Source organism: Plectrocnemia conspersa, unplaced genomic scaffold (assembly GCF_051122295.1).
Source record: "Plectrocnemia conspersa isolate PC_06_02 unplaced genomic scaffold, ASM5112229v1 ptg000013l, whole genome shotgun sequence".
Classification (NCBI taxonomy): domain Eukaryota; kingdom Metazoa; phylum Arthropoda; class Insecta; order Trichoptera; family Polycentropodidae; genus Plectrocnemia; species Plectrocnemia conspersa.
The window spans coordinates 30,899,714-30,914,801 of NW_028277177.1; the positions used below are offsets into that span (position 1 = coordinate 30,899,714).

General features: G+C 29.3%; 1 protein-coding gene across 1 annotated transcript in view; it reads left to right on the forward strand.

The window, feature by feature from the left end:
* The first annotated feature begins 1,843 nt into the window (after positions 1-1,843).
* The window catches only part of cpx (synaptic transmission protein complexin), a 219,205-nt gene continuing 205,960 nt past the window's right edge, over positions 1,844-15,088 (forward strand). The window contains exon 1 of the mRNA XM_088202433.1: positions 1,844-1,886. The gene's annotated coding sequence lies outside the window, so the exon portion shown is untranslated. The remainder of the gene's footprint in view (positions 1,887-15,088) is intronic.

Consider the following 15,088-nt stretch of genomic DNA (forward strand, 5'->3'; position numbering starts at 1 on the left):
CGCGGAACACCAGTATTCCGCGGAACATAGTTTGGGAAACCATGTATTAGGGTAACAACTTAAGTAAAATTTATAAAAATAATAAATATTTGTATCAGGTATGATTTTATAAGTTAAAACACAATTTTTTTATAACTCAAGATATCTCAACTTACAGCTTTGCAATATTTTAAAACATTTATGCACAAGTGTTAAAAATATATTAAGAACCTTTATAAATTCAAAGAATACAGTTTACATATTATTTTTTTACTGCGGTAAAAAAATCTTATTTGATTAAGCATAAAACGTTAAGCGGATTGTCCTTGGAATATTATTATATAATGTAATACCTCCATACATAATTCCCCTAGCCGTACTCCTTTTCTTATACCTAACTATGTTTAAATTTTCTCTATTTCAATTATTAAATTTATGTACATTTTTATTTCTTATTAAATACTTATTAAAATATTATTTTCTAACTTATATATAAATACTAAAACATTCATATTCAATATTTCTTTCTTAAACACTTAACCAGTGCAATCTATAAATCATAATTTTTCAACTAGTAAATCTATTTTTATTTAAGACTACTCTTATTGCCCTATTTTGTAATTTTTGCGACATTTTTTTGTCTTATTTATTTAAAATATCTAATATTGTCGCACAATAATATATTTAATTATAATAATACAAATTGAATTTGTTTCGATTGATTTACGAACCGCCGGTAATGCATTCGTTTGTTTCGACCAATGAAAAACAAAATGGCCGACATCACCGTGACAACTGTTCTAAATAATTATTATTTATAAATAAAATTTTCATTAATTCATCAAGTGCGGTGTTCGATTTGACTAAATATAAATAATCGGATTGCAAATTAATTAGGTATGTTATAACTATGAAAATTAAATGTATACATAATGTGTTGAGGATTAAAAGAATACACTAATTAAACTAGATAAACAATCTTCGTAATGAAATCTACAAATTTTGAATTACCGTCAACGGATTTCGAGGCCAAAAAGTGAGTTTTTCTTTTTATAATACATAAACATTATCATTGCTTCTGATTTAATACACATATACTGAGCTAGGTACGTTTTAAACGTGAACATGTAATTTATACTTAGTATGTATGACGATTGAGGTTAAAGGAAATATTTACAAGAAATGCTTTAAAATTCAAACTTAAAGCTCTAAATTAAAATATACAGATATATTTAATAATGTAAAATTCATTAATTAGGGTTGAAAATATTTTTAGGTTGCATTTTAGAATTTATAAATTAATTTGCTTTGTTTTAAAAATATCAAGTTGTTTGCATTTATGTAATATAAGTTCAGTTATTCTATATATTTTTAAATATTCTTACATTAAAGTAAAAATCTATAATGTCTCCATTGTTTTATTGTCAACTTACTCATCAACTCACCACGAAACCTTTTTCTTTTATTTTTCCTCTTGGTTTTCTCTGCGCCTTGTTGACAGTTAGGACGAGATTTAAGTGTGTAAACAAATCCGAGTTTACTTCGGTACACATAGTTGCTCAAACAATCGTCGATCGCAACAATGGCCAGCTCCAGACGGCTTTGATGAGATTTGAACACAATGTTTGCTCTCTAGGCAGACGGGCCTAAGTTTTGCGCCTGGAACATACTAAAGAAAAAAATGGCTACATTAAATGAATAGTTATAAGTATGATGATATAAAATAGTTTAGTAGGCAAATTCTTTACACGTTATTTATGTCTAGAATTTTAATGAAAATCATTACAATATAGCATAAACATATGCTTATTTTATTACAATCAATACATCAAATAAAATGATATATTATTTTGTATTTTTTCAGGTTGGTGTATGAAGCCTTAGAATCAATCAAATCGATGATACAAGTATGTGTGATTTATTTTCATTATAACTTAACTTATTATGTCAAATATAACTTTTTCAAACCGTCTATCTATTTGGTTAAGTAGTATAATACCACCCGGCAAATATTATAGATAAAATCGCTACGGCCCGACTGTCCATCCTTACGAGGCAATATTTTATGTAATATGAAATAGCGTCCAAGTCCTAAACGAAACCGAATCTATAAATAACGAGTCTCGTGAATGTTACATTAATCGCAATCTTGACATATCACGTAAGCTTGCTGAACATTTTGAAAAATCTATATCACGAAAAGCACCGAATACGTTATTTGGTAGCTTAGTAAACCAAATGTAAAATTGAGGATTTTCTTGGTATTTAAAATTTATAATGCAGAATAAATCATGTATTTATAAAATGCTTTGAATTTTTTTATAAAATGTCTCATTTCACCATTACAAAATACACTTAAATGAAAATAGTTAAAACTGTCTTAAAAAAAGTATTAAGTTTAAATTAAAACCATTTTTTTTAATAGTGTTTGCCTAATCATATTTTGTATGATATAAGCTAGTACTTATATATTACATATATGGTCAGTTTTAGACTCTTTTCAGAGAATTTTTATTTTCATCTGTATTCTTAAATCACACTTTATCTAATAAAAAATGCGTTGATATAAAAAATATATCCTATTAATAACTCTTTTTTTTGTATATTTCGGACAGTTGTTTGTTAATCATTTAAAGTTCTTTAACGTGATTTTTGTCACAAAGATTTTATGAAACAACTTATAAAATATATATACGCTGATTTAAGCTAAATCATTAAGTTTTTGATTATTATCAGTATTATATTTTTAATTTATAAAATTGGTTAAATACAAAATTTATCATTATTGAATGAAAATAGATAATATACATACAAATATATTTAAAGCTAATCTTTGGATCATTTTGTTACGAAAATTTGTAATAAAATATATTTTTCGTGATGTATGTAAAAATAATTTAAATATTAATGATACTTTAATACACTATTTTGCTGGAATTATATATATTTTCTCATTACTAAAGAGATTAAATTATTTTATTTATTAAATAAACAACATTACTGTATTATCAAAATGAATTATATTACTGTAAAACCGCAAAATTAACTATATTAAATTATAAAATAGAGCATAAAAATTATATTTATATAACTGTTACATAAATAAGGTTTAGTAAACGCAGTATTATCTATACATATCTTGTGATTAATTTTTCAATAATTTTAAGTCAAAAAGTAATAATTATCGTTGTATGTTAAATTTATTAAAAATTATGTCATAGCAAAGATTTAAATTAATAAAATATAATCGATGACTGAAATTAATTTATAGCAAAAATTAAAAACTTTTCAGTCTGATGACTTACTACCTACTTAATTATGAAAAAAATCAAATCACTTATTAATATCCAAATTAATGCTCTCTTGTCAAGTCATAGAATGTCTATTATAAGATCAACAAAAAATAATATCGTAATGCATTAGTATTGATTTTTATGGCTTTTGAGTCAGTATGGCTGACGCCACAGTAAATTAAACAAATAAATATTATGCTATCTTTAAAATGATAAAAAGTTACTGGCCATCAAAAATATAAAAATATTTTTTGCGAGAGGTAACACTCAGGATATTATAACTAAATTCGGTACTTTATTTCAGACCAAAATTAAAATCATTCACTTGACATCTGTAACTACATTTTGTCGTCCATAAACATCAGTAACTAGTGATAAGGACGGAATAGCGTAGTCCGTAACATATCAGACCAGTAACTCTAAGGTTGCGGGTTCGAGCCCCGGCAGTGGCACTCGAATTTTCATTTATAAAAATGCGCTTTATTAAAAAAAACTGTTACAGCTGCAGTGACATCTATTGATTATAAATTGTACAGCACATAATAATTTATAATTAAACTAATTCCAAGACTTTCAGTCTGGTGGTTAATACTTACTTGTAGGTATTCATTATGTCCGATTGATTTACTCAGTTGGTACAGATCTTTCCGTTGTAACGCATTGGGCTTACGCCTGTCAGGTTACAACGGAAGATTTATTAAAAATAAATGTTATGATTATTACCTAAAAAACCTATAGAAACCTAATGTGTTTTTAATTTTTCAATGTAAGTGATTATCATATAATTTAAATTACAATCGATCATCACGGATTTACTTAGATTTTCCTAATATTACGGTTCGATTATTAAAATTAAATCGAGATTAGTAATTATATTTATTTAAAATTACATAAACATATAAATGAAGAAAATATTAGATTATTGATTATTGGACGTAATTTTTTAAAATGTAGGAAAGCAAACATTGATATCTTGAAAAGAAATTTTCAAAACCTATCAATGATTATAGTAAATTAGATTTTATTTCTATTAATACTTAAGAGACGTTAATATTTGAAATGTTTGTTGAGCGGAAATATATAATGACGGTAAATTAAAATCGTTATGTGTTTGATTTAAAATAACGGACTATTACCTTTTATCTAAAATATTTGGCATCAAGTATTAATATTAAAATGTTGCTTATACTTTAATACAATATTTTTTATGGTAATTATATTGTGTATGGTAGTTTTATACCTCAGAAACTCTGAATATTTTTTCTTTCTTATAAAAAGTAACTGGCACGTCAGCACCACTGCAAACATTGTTTTTAATTTGTTGGCACGCTCATATAAAAATCTAGCCTTGTCCATTATAAAATAACTCAGGATCGATTTTTTTCTACTTATATATATATAAAGCTTATTATTTACACGTAATCGATTTTATATGACTACCTGTACCACTTAAAATTACGTAACGCAAACGAACCGTCAACACAATTGCGCGTCCTTGTCCTCCATACAGCTGGTGCGCTCAGTACACACATTTGTGTTCACTTAATTACTAAGGTCCGTGTGCAACCGCATCTTGTTGTCTCTGAGCCCTTTATCGTTCACACCACACTCTGAGGTCTGTTGACACAAGAGCTCCCCTTCCCCCCCGAAGTTGTCTCCGGCAAACTCACTTCGAAAGCAAAGTTAATAACGCCAAAGGCAGCAGCGAAGATTTCCTCCAGACGCCCCATAGAACCGCACTAGTTTTATTCCTCAGTGCTTTTTTCTTTTCTTCGTCAAGAGTCATAATTTGAAGGCGCGTCTCGTAGTACCCTTCGCCGCTAATTTCGCCCGGCTATTCCGCTTTGATGGAATTTTTAATCAAGCCTTTTCTGAACGCACCCGAGTAAGGGAATCTGACGTTTTGATTAAATCCGGTGTGTTTCGCATATTTATCGCGGCGTGATGTAAATTTTATATCGGGCGACGTTTATTAATCGCCTATCAGCGCGAAAAATTGTATCAAAAAAAATCTACGGCACAAAGCGTATTGGTGTACCGCGAATTTGATTAAATTTATATTAAAATCGAGGCGTAATATTACTGAAACAATTTATTCAAAAATATATTCAAAGCATAAACATTAAGGTAAATGTACAAGACCAGTAAAAATAAAAACGATTTTTCACTCAGCCTATTATATAAGCAACGTTATGCTTAAAATGTGTATAAGCTTTGAGCAGCCATATCATTCACAACTACGCCTGACCTCCTACCTGGGCTGTTGCAAATGACATTTTCAGTCTTTTTTTAATTTTTAATTTTCCCATTATGATCTCCAATGCGTCATGATGGCAATAAATCAAAAAATAATAAGCATTATAAATAATTTTAAAAAACACATCTAAAATATATGAGCACTTTCTCTCATATTTTTTTTCAGTTCCTTATAAATTTTGTCGAAAGCATATTTGTATTTGAAAAGCTTGTTAAGAAGCAATTAAAGCGTTTTTAATAATACTTTCAGAAAGTATCGAATGACTATTGTGATGTTTTTAGTTTAATCCATCTATTGTCACACACGGTCTACGCTAGTCGACATAAAATTCTCGTTACCGATCGTTCTCACTGCGACGGCGCTGACACAATTTTATTGCTTTTGACGTAATTTTTTGACTTCTGAGAAGTGATAATTGTTTTATGCGCTCTCCTATTGGGCAAAACTCGGTTTATCTGTTTCTTATTTAATTTCTAATATCAATATAAGAGTCGTAGTATAAACGCTAGATAACTGAGTGTTTCCACTGTGACGGCACGTTTTTATTGCCTTGAATTTGGCATGAAAAATTTCATTTAATCATTACATCTCAATATCATAAAAATATTAAAAATCGACTATTGCTCTCTCCTGGAAAAATCTTGAATGCCATACCTGTAAAAAAGTGACTCCAATTTTATCAAGTCACAAAAGAGATAAAATGTCATGTCACTGATGACCCATAAGGGCGATGTATTTACTTAAAACGATTAATCAAGTAGACGCGATAAATGTAGCCAATATTTGGGTTTTTGGGTTAGCGCTGTACCATTTTAGGCAACTTCATTATTTTACATTATTTTAAACACTATTATTTCTTACTATTCAATTAAGTTATAGAGAGATAAATAATTATCTGATGGTGCTATATCGGAAGAATATGGAGGGTGAGCAAAATTTTTCCATCCGAGAGTATTAATTTTTCTCGCGTGATTCTCGCAGTATTATTGGCAGGCGCGTCGCATTGTTCTCGTCGCTGTGGAACCCACGCGTCTTGTTTCCACGCCTTCCCAATATTTTTCAAACTTCTTTGAATGCTAGACCATGAATATTCTGTCTTATCTAATAAATCTTGAATCGACATTTTTGGATTGCCTTCAATTTCTGCAGCTCTATGGTATCATCGATGATTTTTGCTGTTCTACTTCTAGGTTTGTCTTCCAAACAAAAATTTGTAGATTTAAATCTTTTCAAGTCTGTTTTAAATTGACCATAAATGGCACAAACGTTTTTGGTTGCTGTGGTTGTCGATTTTTTTGTGATATTCATAGAGCATAGTACGAAAAACTCCTTACTCGGAACGAAATCTTCTATTTAAACCTAGGGTGATTTTTTTGTTTTAATGTTCGTAACGCACAAAAAGTTTTGTTTTAATGTTCGTAACACAACGTTCAGCTTTCAGCTTTATTATCATCCAAAAATGCTGCTTAATGGAGATGAGTATCCTTTAATAAATTTCACAGCACCAATCACAACTTTCACTATATGATGCAATTTTAAAACCTTTTTACATAAAACCATAAAAAAATTATGTGAAAAAACATTTTTTTCATTTGGATCGAAAAATAGATTAGATTTTATCACTGATTCTTTTCACAGTTCCTATATTTTTCCTGTTGGATTTGGACAATCATCTGTTGTTATATTGATAATCTTTTTCTAGCCTAAGTAAGTCAGTAAGACATTTATTAACTTAAAGCAATAAATATTTTCCTACGGTAGTATCTTTCGTTTCTATTTCAAATGTATCGTTTATTTCTCTTATAAGTATTGTTTTTATATAATAACTAATAAATGTATATGTTTTGTCGTAACATTCAATGTTTTTTTTTCTGAAATTATAACCACCAACTTTTTTTATTTTCTTATATTTTTGTCAAATTATAGCTAATAACAAATTATTAACATGAGAATGGTTATAAACCAGCATATAAGTAGTATGCTTATAAAAGTATTCATATTATTAAAATAAACGTATATAAAAAAATATTCAGGGATTACGCTTCTAGTAGGTCTAGGCGTTATCTTTCATGTGGCCATCTTGGCCGGTGAAATATTACTATGTGTACCAGCCGAATGTAATCTAGTTGCTAAATGGATCCTTACACGCTTTGAACTGGCTATTTAAACTAAGCTTCAAATACATAAGACCATTTGGTGCTATTTGTTTTTCAGTGACACATACATAATTCGATGTGTTTCGTTTTTATGGCGCTAGATCACGCAACTTTACACATGTCGATTCGTTATGGTAGCACATTTTTTTCTATGGTTTGTGGCTAATATATTATTACAGCGACTTTTTTTCCCGTTAGTGGTTAGCAATTATTACTTTTTAATTAGAGTTGCATGAAAGAATAGGAAGTAAAATCAATATAAACTGCTATTTGATTTTAAGAAAATAAACTTTGCATCAAATGTACTTAATAATATGTCGAGCTATATCTAGACGCGCAGTGCAATATTTTTAATAACACACTAACTGCGTGTCACCAGGTATATACAACTTATTAAAATTGACTGAGTTATAAAAGTTACTGCCATATTTATATATTTATTTTATTAAAATTAAAACAATCGTGACCTGTCAAGTTAAACTAATGTGTCACGATAGTCAAAAGCATAAATTATATTACAATTTAATTTTTTGCGTTAAAAGCGCAATAAAAAAATCATTAGTCTTTTAGACCCGCCAAATATTTTTTTCTGATACACATTCACTGTAACAAATATTATAAATTAATTACGAAAATTATACGTGACTTAAAATAGTTTTACATAATACGTGGAATTCATTACAATATCTTCAAATCAACAAAGTATATGAATTGATAATTTTGAAGCTTGTGTTTGTGTATATAATGTTTAAGTATTAAATACACATACCTCAATAATGTAAAATATACGATAACGAATCAGAAACTGGCAAGTGTATGTTTGTTTGAATGTCTCTGCGATAAAGGAAATATCGCGGTTACATCTGTCGCATGAATCTGCGAGCATATTTTCGCCGGAAAATCATTCAATTTGGCTAAACTTCAAATTAACGGTGCTCCTCTGTACTCGGCAAAATGAAAGCGCTGCTGTAAAATACGCGCTCGGGATGACGAAATGAAGGAAACGAGGGGCCCCGTCTTTTAAATTAAAATTTATTCGGGCGACCCTCAATTTTCATTAAGGCGAGGCAAAGAGTCCGCTCCTAACTTTACATTATCTTCATTTTGAGTTATATAATGTAATGTACGTGGAGGAAAAAAGGAGGCCAAGAAAGTTGTCACTTAGTTTCCGCGGGGCCTCCGGGCGCCCGTAAAAAAGTCATTCGGCATATCAGCAAAACAAGTTTCGTACAGCTTTTCGGCACTGAGAAACGCCCTGTGATTTATGGGGGTTTTCCAGCGACGCTCGTTTGCTGGAATTTTCAAATCCCAGTCAACAAATTGAGCGAAAGTTATTGGATGCGGGATTCGATTCGCAGGGTCCGAAACTTATAATACATAAGCGATAAAAAGATGAGCACATGTGTGTCATCGATTTTCGACATGACTTTATGTATTATTTGGATAAATTTTATATAGAAGATGGCCAAACTCTTGTGGACTGATCTAATACAGAATATTCATCCACATTTTATTTATTTAAATATGACCAAAGTTAAAAATACCATACATTATACATATATTCTTAATCGCTTATGCATAATCTGTATTTTTTGTTGTTCCTAAGATTAAGAACATATTCTTTAACACTCTTTATCATTATTTTTCAGTGTTCTACTTCTAGTATATAACCCTCATTTATAAACTGAACCCTCCATATATATTATACATATATATTTCGATTGCCTTATCGTTGCACTTTTAACTATTCTGATTTGATCATTCTATTTCCTATCAAATCTCCGGTTTAAAACCTATCTTAATAAAAATCTTGAAATAGTGCCTCAGATGCATGTTAGTATTGAATAAAATAAAACATACACCTTCTCAACCTTGGTTAGTATTTATATTTTTCTACATAGTCGAAAGCATGTCTAAAAGCACTAATTACTAAATAATTATACAAACTACACAATGATTTCAAGCTAATTAGAGAGTGATTTTTTGTTATGTATGTTAATGGACATGTTATGTAGTCAGCAAGAAATAAACCACCGGTTACGATGCTTTTTTTATCATAATTTGAAAATGTTTGTTCTTGTCAGGCGCTAAGCACAGAGCTTTGTATTAAACTAATTATCACGGCGACACATCCTTGTCCCCCGAGATCCTTTTAACCTCTGATGCGGTTTTGCATTCACGTTGAAGCATTAGTATCCTCGCTAGAGATCTGAGCCGAAGTAGTAAAATCTAATTCTGCGATGTCACTCCGAGAGTTGCCATTAAGCATTTATGTATTAAATTAATTAAATGAATGAATCGATTCAACGCGAATTTATATTAAAACCAATTGATTGACACGAAAGATACATTAAATAAATTAATATTTAATAGATTAATGTATACATAGAATCTAACGAAGCAAATAAATTTATATATGTTAGCTAAAAATAATAAATATTTCATTAGTTTTACTCAATTTTGTATCGAAAATTATAATTATAGTATAAATAATACCACTTTAATAATGTATTTAAATAGCTAAAATATATTATTGTAGAATTAAAAGCTTTCCCGTTTAGTTTGTCGTTAAGACCAAGTTGTGAGTATAATTGTTAAGGCTAAGAAAAAAAAATAACGGCCAACAAGCTTAATATATGTTTTACGAGCACGATTGACAAGTATCTTAAATCGATGACCATTGTCACATTTGAGCCATTAAAAATATTATATTAACATTTGCTTTTATTTTCAATAAAGAAATATTTTTAGAATTGTAAAATATTGTTAGTTAAATTAACAAATTTATATATAAGTATTTTATTTTTATTTTTATTTGTGCATATATTAAAATTAATTAAATATTTACTAGCACGTTAGTGATTAATATTTAAAATATCTAATTTAAATTCTATATATACCTTAGCGTTTTTTTTATTGTATCTGAAAGATCAATATTAGGCATTTTTATATTATTTTAATCAAAATCGTTTTCCTAGGTTTTCCTAATCTTGCAGATGAAAATCGTGACGATTAATTCAAATTAGGCTAGGTCATACATTTTTTTTATTTTTTGCTGTAACCTTACAAGCGTATGCCTAATGCGTTACAACTGAGTAAATCTGTACCAACTGGGTGAGTTAATCAAATCAGACTGAATCAGTGATATCTATAATATTAATTATAAAATTTAATTAATAATCAATAAATATCATTTTGTAGCTAGACCGATTCTTAATTATAGTGTATTTTTATAAATAAAAATAAATACTGCTGGGACTCGAATCCGCAACCTCAATGTTACTAGTCTGAAACATTTTGAACTACGCTATTTATACCTTATATAATATATATAAGGTATTGAAACGTACAAGTCGTACGTAGTTAGTTCGATAATAGATTTTCGGTTGCGTCAGTAAGTCCTTATTGAAGTCGTCGGTACTTGAGGCGATGTTCAAACAGGAGGCGAGGAGCGTAGTATTAGTCCGAACGTCGAGGCGTAGTTGCGTTGAGTGTCTACTCTAGCTTTTGCCGCATTATATACACTGCGGTGCAAGTAATTTTTATCCCCACCCCGTACGTTAGAGAGGTTGCTAAACATCTTGCTAAACATGTATGAATCTCTAGATTGAGTGATAATTTCTCACAAGGCAACTGTTCATACGTAAATTGCTTACATCACAATAAAACTGTTCACATGAAAAATGCTAAAATTTACCAATCATTTTTTATAATTTATATATGATATTTTATGAGTAGTTAACTATTGTATTTATATAATACTGCAGCGATTTGGTGAACAGATTATTGCACACAGTGCAACTGCTCACACGAAAATTTCCCACAAGTCACAAAAATAGCTCACACAGAACATCACCCACACTAGTGTTGCCAATTATTTTTAGTTTTTAACTACTGGAATATAAAATAAAAAATGGATGAAGTATGCAAATATTCGTATTTTTTTTCTCGGTTTTAAGAGATATTAATTTAATTAATCAATTAGTGCAAAAATCAATTAATATCTTATAAAATATTATTAAATTAAGAAATAATTATTGGTTAATATTAATTATTTTAATAATTCATAAAAAAACTTTTATAAACGTTAAACTTTTTGAAATTTATAAAATATGCATAACTGCTGTGCGAATTATTGATCAGTGAAAGCGTCAAAAGGAAAATGCTTAATTTATTATTACATAATTTATCAGAAACGTCATTTCAGCTTTTAAATATCACCTGAATTTAGCAAAATTTATGGAACATTTTAAATACACAGTTTTAATAAATCTATTGTGTATATACACCATTTTAGTTGTATATTTTATCTATTTTTAAAATATTGTCAATTTTTTTTAATTTTATTTTTGCTTTTTACTAATATTGTCATTAATAATAATATTATATGGTTAAATAACCGTATTTTAAATATACCTCATTTATGAAAACGATAATAATAAAAAATAAAATAAACCTCTTTTAGCAAATATTTCCTGTTTTCTTCACTAAAAAAGTTTAAAATTAAATAAATTATATGTGTAATATGTCTTTAGAATAAATAATACAGTGATTATTTTTTCTCGATACATAAAAATTTACGATATCTTAAAAATATGATTTTTAAATTCACATAATTATATAATCAAACTTATTTTTTATATTTGTAAAAAAAACTTGTATTTATGTAAATCGAAAAAAAGCAACCCATCCATAAACAAATTTAATTTTTGTATGGTTCGACTCACGTTTCATTTACCAAGTATTTTATTATCAACTATCATATTTCATATTATGAAATAAAATTACCATGAAACGGTCGGTTTAATTTAAGCGAAACATCTAGTGTTGAATATTTCACAAAGGCAGGTAAATGTCAATCGATTTCTTAGAATGTCTCTCATAAACATGTTATATTTTCCACTTTGCCAATAAATATTAGACACCCTTTGAGCGTTTATATAGAGATCAAACACAAATGTTGAATTGTGCAAATTCTCCGATCAATCCCGGTACCCGTCTGTCATGTTTGTCTGAAGCTCGAGCTGTTATTGATCGTGTTTGACAAGTTTCCTTGTGTTTGTGTGTGATGTATTATTATATTATAATAGGTGCGCAAGGGTGAATTCACCGTCAGACAATGTGGGAGCTTTCTTGCAGTTTCAGCATGTCTCAGTCCCACATACCGCGGACAATGGACCGTGTCCCGGGTATTCAAGTTTCAAATTTCAGGGATATCCCGCAAAACGCCGCAGAATAGTTGCGAAACTCGGTCGTTATGCGGATCGTTGGGAAACTTTCAAAAATGTTAAATAAAGGGTTTATTTATAAGGGGCTTGAATGGGTACACCTTTTTTCAAATAATATAAAAGTAGTAAAAAACCAACGGAGGGTTTTTTAATATCTAAAATGTATTTAACTGTATACAAAAAATTAACAACACGTACATATAATGATGCTTATTACTTGCGCATGACACCAACATCTGAAGAAAGCTCACTCACACCCAAAATGTCACTGTTTTATTGATCGAAAAATAGTGGTTTCTTTGTAAATAATATGAATTTTTGTTATTTAGAGTTTAACTATATTTTGTCATACATATATTTTTTCTACTATTACTGTCTAAAGAATTGTAAAATACTTTCAATGTAAAACATGCAATTTCGTGTGAATTGTTCATATGATAAAAATTCTGTAATCGTAAATTTTGAGGCTTATTTTTTTTAATATCGAAATGAAGAGTCCAGATGTGACACATATATAACAAAAAACGTAAATATGTATCATATCTACTTTAAACTTTAAAAATATTAATTTATTTTGGGATTTCCAAAAATAAAGACTGCTCTTATTTTTTTCTAAAAGACGCCTAGCAACCTTTTTAGCACCTAATTTTAATCAATAGCATTAGAATTTATTTGGCTCTTAGTTTAAGCTCGGTATACACAAGAATCAATGTTTGTTTAATTTGATGTTGTATTTTTTCTCAGATATTTATCGATAAAATTTCCGCTATTGTTTTAAATTTAATTCAGAAAAATCCGTAATTTAAAAGCCGAAATAAGCAAAGCTTTAAATTAACCCTCTACCCTAGAGAGTCTTTCTATTATCCATATATCATTTTCAACATGCGTATTATATTTCAAAAAAATATCAGACCAAATATACTCCCAAATCATTGATAAGACACGTCGTTTTTCTTCCGAATATTTCCGTTTCGTCTTAATTTTTCTATATCAACCCTTGAAGTTTTCCTCTGTCGACACAGATACGCGTCGCACGTGCTGAAATGTTTGTAGTTTTTTCGCGTGTTAACACGTGTATATTACATAGCTTTGTGGAAAAACGAGCCCCGGGCTATACTCCGACAACAGCTATACCTCGAGTGTATGTACCTACTGAGGGCGCTTTTCGCGATCGACTTATTGAAAAAGGGCTTTCACTGTATTTTCATAAAAGTTTTGTCGAATTTCCGACAAAAGTCGACCCATCACGCTACAGCATGTTGACGTTAACGTTGAGCATTTTACATGGTCAACAATGACGAAGGTTTCGGTTAACATTAAAGGACATTACGCTGTAAAGAAAATATGATACTTTGAGAATATTATGTATCGATATATTGAACTTTAAAGTTCGCTAACGGGCAACTCAACACATGGGTCTAGTAACCGTCAAGGTCTGATTGTTAAGTAATTATATTATAAATGAGCTTGCGCTTAATTTTCAAAGCAAAGTTATTTCATTTATAATTTTGAATCGTATTTTATTGTATACATACTTTTGTATCGGGATCAAAAGGATCTAGTCGTCTTTGATGCGAATCTCTGGATTCCGGACGTCGAGCTGAACCAGAGTTGACGTGTAAATATAAACTTAGGGAGCAAATCTTGAGCTGCGTATCCGTTTTTATACACATGACAGTCGGAGGGAGGCTTAGTGCTCGCTCATTTTTTGCTGCCACGACCAATTACTGATATTTGCGAAGTGATTATATTTTTTCTGTCCGTCTCTTATTATATTTTTAACCATTACACTAACGTCTAGTGGATAGGCTTAGAGCGGTTATTAAATATTGTTATTTTTAACCCCAAATTATGTTTATTTTTTATTACAAATCTAACTATTGTGATTTTACATTACTTTGCAGTGCGTTATGATGGCTATTATACAAACAAATATACCATTAAATATTTAAAAAATAATTATTGTGAACACCTAAACCAGATAAGCACCATCTCACATATTTTTAGCTTCTCATAGCTATCGCCAAAAACATCATTGCTCGTTTAGAAGCTAGATGACTTGAGCCAAAAAAGCGTTGCAAAAATACCATTTTCAAAAAATATTGAATAACTTTTGCGATATTTTTAGTTCAATCCGTTTATTGTCACTTACGGTCTACACTGGTCTGCATAAAA